Source organism: Chrysochloris asiatica, unplaced genomic scaffold (genome assembly GCF_000296735.1).
Source record: "Chrysochloris asiatica unplaced genomic scaffold, ChrAsi1.0 scaffold00083, whole genome shotgun sequence".
NCBI lineage: Eukaryota > Metazoa > Chordata > Mammalia > Afrosoricida > Chrysochloridae > Chrysochloris > Chrysochloris asiatica.
Window position 1 is genome coordinate 6,627,561 of NW_006408601.1, and position 7,291 is coordinate 6,634,851.

Consider the following 7,291-nt stretch of genomic DNA (forward strand, 5'->3'; position numbering starts at 1 on the left):
AGTAGGTTTTTGCCTTCCCTGAAATGCCGAGCACAGGCTGTGTATTTTTATGCTTGCAGATATTGGCATGCTTCATATTTAAGATTATGACACACCAACTTATTTTGAAATTTTTAAATTCTTCCACTGTGCATGTTTCAAGTGCTTCATGACTATCACTGATAATTGAGCAATTAACTTGAAATTACTGAATGTGCTGGGATGGCACAATATGTAGTAAGCAACATGAAAGAAAGAACAGAGGAACTTGGTACAGTGAAATAAGTAATAAAGGGTAAAATCGGCCATAATAATAATAATAGTACTGAGTACATTTTAATGGTCCCAGGTCTCAGCGGTTTAATGGTGCCAGTAAATGATCTAATGAAATAAATCCAGAGTATTACCAACGTTTTAAAGCAGTTTATTCTGGTGCTACAAAAAAGCAGCTTCTTTCCAAATAGTCTTGTGTAATATCCAGGGGCTGGTCCAAAAAGTATGTGTGGGAGTCTCATTAGACAACAAGTACAAAACAATTAGGTTCAAAATCCTGACAAGACTCTCAAGAAATACAAGCTTGCATAAAAATAAAACGTGTGTATTTGTGTGTATGTGTGGTCTTCACTTTAAGTGTAAGACAGACATAGAAGAAAAAAAAAAAAAAAATCCTAGGGCTAAAGACGACTTCAAGAAGGCAGCAGGTTATTTTGAATATATATTCAAACCAAAAATTAAGATATATAGTTTGACAATGAGACAAAAGGATAAAAATTCAGCAATGTCAGAAAAAAAACAAAACAGAATTCTCCCTCACTGTTCACCACACCAAGCAACCTAACACTGGACTTCTCTAGTTAAAACCACGGTATGACTATGAAGAATAACATTTTTTGTACTTAAATATAACCAGAGGAAAAAAAACTCCATAAACCTAAATCCTACTATTTTATTTTGGTGGAAGACCATTTTAAGGTTTGCAAGAAAAACCAATGATTTAAAAGGCAGAAAGGGAAACCAGATTCAAAACTACATAAATAAGAAACACTACGAAAACCTTTTCTTCCTCAAAATTCCATCAATATTGCTCCAAAACACTGCTAGGAAATTAAAATAGACCAAGTTGTCCTTCCAGGTGTAAATTAGAAAAAGAAAGTGCAGAGAGCAGAAAAGAACAAGTATCTAAAGACACTAGCATATAAAACTTAAAAGCTTAAATTGTAATGGATATACACATTCAGATTAGCAAACTGCTTTCAATTAAAGTAGATTTCTGGCCACAGTTCACAAATGTATAGTAGCTATGTGTATTAATGTAGATACTTCAAATGTCAGTATATCTCTAATTAACATGAGCACACAACTGTAAAACTGAGAAGGCACAATTTTAAATTCCTCACATTCCCAGCATTAATGCTTTCATGGGGCAGCTCCCGTTGTCATGGAAAATGGCATTCAAGCCCTATTTGTGGATTTTCACAGCTCATCTTTTTTATTTACCTGCTCTATGTCAAGATTAGCCTGGAATAATATCTTTTAAAGATAATGCACTTAGACCTACTTGTCTTTAAAATCACAGATGTTCCCAGTGAAGAAGCTTTGATATGGGCTAGGTTCAGTTAGAAACAGACTCCTTTCCATTTTAAAATAGTATGAAGAGATGAATTTGTGATTCTTTCTGTTTGTTTCCTAATGTTGTTGTTAGGTGTTGTCAGGTCAGTTTTGACCCATAGTGACCCTGTGCACAACAGAACAAAACACTGCCTGGTTCTGTGCCATCCTCACAATTGTTGCTATGTTTGAGCCTATTGTTGTAGCCACTTACAATTTATCTCCTGAGGGTCTTCCTCTTTTTCAGCATCTTCTCAGCTTGATTGGTCCCTCCTGATCACACATTCAAAGTACCTGAGACCAACTCTCACTATCCTCACTTCTAAGGAACGGTTGGCTGTACTTCTTCCAAGATAGACATGTTCATTCTTCTGGCAGTCCATGATATATATAGTCAATATTTCACACCAGCATCCTAATTCAAATACATCAATCCTTCTTCAATTTTCCTTATACATTGTCCAGTTTTCACATGCCTTTGAAGCAATTAAAAATACCATGACATGGGTCAGGCACACCTTAGTCACCAAGGTGACATCTTTGCTTTGAAAACACAGTGTTTTGTTTTGTTTTTTTACAGAAGATTTGCCATTTGACTTCCTGACTGGTACTTGGGCACTGATTGTGGATCCAAATAAAATGAAATCCTTGACAACTTCACATTTTTCTGTTTGCCATGCTGTTTTTTATTGGTCCAGTTGTGATGAGTTTTGTTTTCTTTATGTCACTGTGTAATCCATACTGAAGACTGTAGTCTTTGATCTTCATTACTAAGAGTTTTAAGTCCTCTTCACTTTCAGCAAACAAGGTTGTGTCTTCTGTATATCTCAAGTTGTTCATGAGCCTCCTCCAAGCCTGATGCCACCTTCTTCTTCATATAGTCCAGATTCTCGGGTTATTTGCTCATATAATCTCAATGTATAACCTCATATAACCTCAATGTATGCCTTTCCTGATCTTAACCTATGCAGTGTACTCTTGTTCTGTTCAAATGACTGCCTCTTAGTTTGTGTACAGGTTTCACAGGAGCACAATTATTTGTTCTGGAATTCCCATTCTTCTCAATGTTTATGACCCACAGTTGAATGCCTTGGCATAGTTAATAAAATATAAGTAAACATCTTTCTAGTAGACTCTGCTTTCAGCCAAGATTCATCTGACACTTGCAATAAAATCTATCATTCCACATACCTCTTCTGAACACAGCTTGAATTTCTGGCAGTTCCCTGTTGATATACTGCTGCAACCATTTTTGGTTTAGTTTTCCTAAGAATCTATACAATTCAAAAAAATTCATCAGAAGCATGGTAGATGGCAGTTTGGGAACAGGGTGAGAGGAAAATGTCACGGGGTAGCAAATGCTCCGAGAATGTGAAGAAATGAAGCTACGGAGGGATCTCTAGAGCCTCCTCCCTAACTGAGTCCATCTCAGCTTTCTAAGAGTGTCTACACTGCAACGAAGTGTAGACTGAGAGAGTGACCAAAAGTAACACCAGAAAGACAGCTAAAATTCTCACTCGGAAGATAGCTTAGTACCACAGGACAAGCAGTGTATTTATACCAGGATTCCCAAAGTTTGTATCCTACTACCCTGCAAAGGAGTTCTGGTAGCGTAGTGGTTACAAAGTGGGCTGCTAACCTCAAGGCCAGCAGTTCGAAACTACCTGTTCCGTGAGGAAGATCAGACATTCTGCTCCCATAAAGATTCATAGCCTCAGTAACCCTGTACAGGGCTGCTATGAGTCAGAACTGACTCCACGGCACATAACCACCACTCTGCAAAAATGAGGATAATTACTACACTCCTCATAGTCTGTTTATAAATTTCAGTCCATTTAATATCTGCAAAAGTAAGTGTTAGTAAAAAAAAAAAAAAAAAAAAAACAAGTGTTATACCAACTTAAGATACTGTTATTATTTTTGCCTCAGGCCAGTGGTAAGCAATGATCACTTTCTGTACCAGACAATAAAATACTCAGCAGAGACCTTAGGAAAAAAGTTGCAATTAAAGACTGTGAACAAAGACAGATTTTATAAAAGGGAATCAGCAATCAAATTATTAAAAAGTTTTGGGTAACCTGAAAAAGCAAGTTATCTAATGAACTATGGTTTGTTTGGGGGGTTTTGTTTTGTTTTTTGTAACCAATCATGTATTGCCTTGGTAAAACTGAATGGTCAGCATTATAGCTATTTTTCAATTAAAGATAAATATGTAAATATGGGGCATCAATATGCAAAACAAGTCTTTTTATTGAACACCTGTTTTGAAGAAAGGGAAGCAGCATGAATTGTATTCTTTAAAGAAGCAAGAAAAACAGAAACCTAAAAGACTCCGTTTCTGAAATGATACACATTGTCCTTCTTGGTGTTTTCCTCTTCTGACCTAGGTAATAGATTTGAGTAGGTAAGATTCCAATCGGTTCTCACACACCCTTGGTGTGGCCCATTCATTATGGATGTGCAAAACAATATCCCACTTTCCTTATCTCTCAGACCTGCACACCTTACTAAGAAACCTTCCCATAGCCATGCGGTATAACTTTCTGCCTTAGATCATGTAGCAAATAAGCAACTTCAGGACATGGAAATTAAGGTTCGTAAAAGCAGCCATTGTCATTGATCCCACTTGCTTATTCTCAAGCCAAACTAGATCAATAGTTCTGTTGTTTTAGCTGCCTCATCATTCACTGTAAGTGATAGACAGTTTCTGCAATAAATGAAAGAAATAGGAACTCAAGCATTCTAGATGCTATACAAATGGAGTCCTGGCATGGCATGGCAGGTTAATGCACTGGACTGCAGAGTTGGTTTGAACCACAAGGTCGAGAGTTCCAGCCCACCAGCCGTTCCTCAGAAACCCTATCCAGGGTCACTATTGGTTGGAATAGACTCTATGGCACTTAACAACAACAACACACCACAAGGTCGGTGGTTCAAGCTTAGCAGCCACTCCTTAAAACCCTATACAGACTCACTACGCATCAGAACTGACTCGACCACACTTATCACAACAACAACCTTAGTAAGATCCTGCTACATTTCTTTCGTAAGAAGACGATACAATCAGGAGATAGTCCTAATAAAGCTTGAGTCCACTGACAAAAGGAACAGCAAAGTCCATGTCCCAAACTAGTATGTGGAAATTCTTAAGGCTAGAAATAGTTGTTTTATGTCTGTATGACTGGTAAAACCACTGTCTAAATGACCAGACAAAATCTGAGTAAAAGTTTTGTTCTTTGTTTTTTAAAGTTAAATTCCAGAAATAACCCTATGAAAACTATCCCTTCTAATTTTAGTCTCTTCCTTTACTAGGTCCTGAGAAGAATCTCAGCTAATTGGATCACTGCCACTCAATGCTAGCCTATGTCTGTCTTGGTGAAGAGAAAGAAGCAAGAGAGCCTTTGGCTGGCTTAAAAACAACAACAAAAAACAATGTATAATTATAATTTAATGAAGGTCATCAATGCTGATAACTGTCTTGTATTTTGCCATTAAAAATATAAACAAAGAAAACCATCATAAAACTTACCAAAGAGAATGATTGAATGATATAAAAGGAAGAAAAAAAGGAGGCAAAAGAAAGAATAAACAATTAAGATTTGGGTGGCTCAAAATTATTTCCTTGAACTCAGCTTTCTAACAAACTCAGATCCTTAAAATCATCAGTTTTCACCAAGAGCCCTTCAAAGGTATTTTACATTTATGGCTCCATTTTCTTTGCCTTCTAATCATTACCGTGACACCTTGCACAAACTAAAAGCTTATTTAATGGGTTAATATTTAATCCAACTCAACAATGCATTTTACACAACTTTTGTGTTTTATAGACACAATCTTCAGTAACAAAAAATTGATCCAATTTCATAACCATAACACTAGACTCTAATTCATTCTTAAAGCATTAAAAATAAACAAAATATACTATTTAATTGTCCACATTTATTTTTTTTAATTTGTTCAAAATACCTGACTCAATCAATGCTTACTAAAACAAAGGAAAAGATGGTTTTAAATGAAATTTCAAAGTTCTCTGCTTAAATATTAAATCATTTATACTCTAAGTTTTCAAATACTTTCCTAGAAGTAAATTTACTAAAACTCCTTTATAAGGTGGTGTGGAGCTACAGGAACAGCAACGGACTGTGAACCACAAGGTCAGCAGTTCAAACCCACCAAATGATCCTCAGAAACCTTATCCAGGGTTGCTATGAGTTGGAACAGACTAGAAAGCACTTAACAACAACAGAGGAAACGTGCCCTGTGTTGTTGCTGTACACAAAGTAAAAGAGCCCCTTCAACATACCAGTATCGATAAATTTTTAAGTTACCTAGATATGGCCTTAGGAGTACAGTGGCACTGGATTGGCTATAATCACTGGACTGTGAGTTCAAGCCCACCAGAAGCTCCATGGGAAAAAGATGAGGTTTCTACTTCAGCAAAGATTTACAGCATTAGAAACCCTATATAGGGTCCTGTGGTAGGGTCCCCATGAGTTGGAACCAACTCAACAGCACTTAACAACAACAGACATAGCCTTATACACACAGATTTTTTTAAAAAATCATCTGCCACATTCTTGAAGCTATTCTATACCAATTAATTTAAAGTACTTTAGTAACTTCAAAGTTTTTCTTTTCTTGAAATTTACCTTTTTCCCTAAGAAAAACTATCTTTGTTCTCCAAAATATTATTTATAAATATAATTATGCTTTTTGGATGATGAAGGCAGGAATGCCACCATGTTTTACATATTGTACATTCACCAAAGGAGTATTTGGTTCCTTGGTGCCTAATCTCCTTGAGTACTAACAGCTCTTTGAACTCTGATTCCTCACGTCTTTTCTATGAGCACAGACACAGAGCACTTGTCAAGTCCAGACAACCAGAAAACTGTCAGAAGTTGAGGCACATAGACCAGATGACTTTCAAGGTAACAGATTCCTATAACTGAGCCCCAAACCTAAGTAGTTAAGATATTATTTATCATTTCAGCTTACTGTAAGGAGCTCTGCTATTGGTTTAGTTCACTGGAAATCACAACAAACATGAGGCCTTTTCACCAGCTGGTATTTTTTCTATACTCCTCCAAAGAAAACAGAAACCTTCTGTCAAGTGCAAGAACTTCACATTTATTTTCGCTCCCCAAACATAACCACTAAGTTTATGTCAACACTTACCCAAAAACTAATAGACATTCAGACACAAAAGGAGTTAAGAACTTGTTTACAAACTCTGTTTTGTATTGTTAATAAGAAGAGTAGTAGTAAATCAATACTTACAAATATGCACAAAAAATCAGCCCCAGCACCCAGAAATCACTGGTAAATTGCCTTTGAATTCATGAAAATGACCTGAAAATGTAGAGAGAAAACAAAATGAAAAAGGATAAATAAACTTCATTTATATGCTTTATTTAAAAAGTGTGTTCTAGCTACAAAGACATGGTAGGATAATACTGGTTTAAACCCCCCACTCTCTCTTTGTAAATCCTGTACAAGGTCACTATGTGTCCGAAATGACAATAGCAAACTTTTTCCAAGATGATAATGACAAAAGAAACAATGACAAGGAGGTTTCATCATGCATTATATGTTCTTTCATAAATTGTCCAGTAAAAAAGTATGTGTTAAAAGTATGAATAAGTAAAAACAAAGAGAGAAATTTTAAAAAGGTTGAAAAGTTACATTGAAAAACATGATGCAA

General features: G+C 36.0%; 1 protein-coding gene across 1 annotated transcript in view; it reads right to left on the minus strand.

Moving 5' to 3' along the window:
- SOX6 (SRY (sex determining region Y)-box 6) overlaps nt 1–6,939 on the minus strand; it is a 691,777-nt gene extending 684,838 nt beyond the window's left edge. Inside the window, exon 1 of the mRNA XM_006865785.1 lies at nt 6,868–6,939. The gene's annotated coding sequence lies outside the window, so the exon portion shown is untranslated. The remainder of the gene's footprint in view (nt 1–6,867) is intronic.
- Between the last annotated feature and the right edge of the window lie 352 nt (nt 6,940–7,291).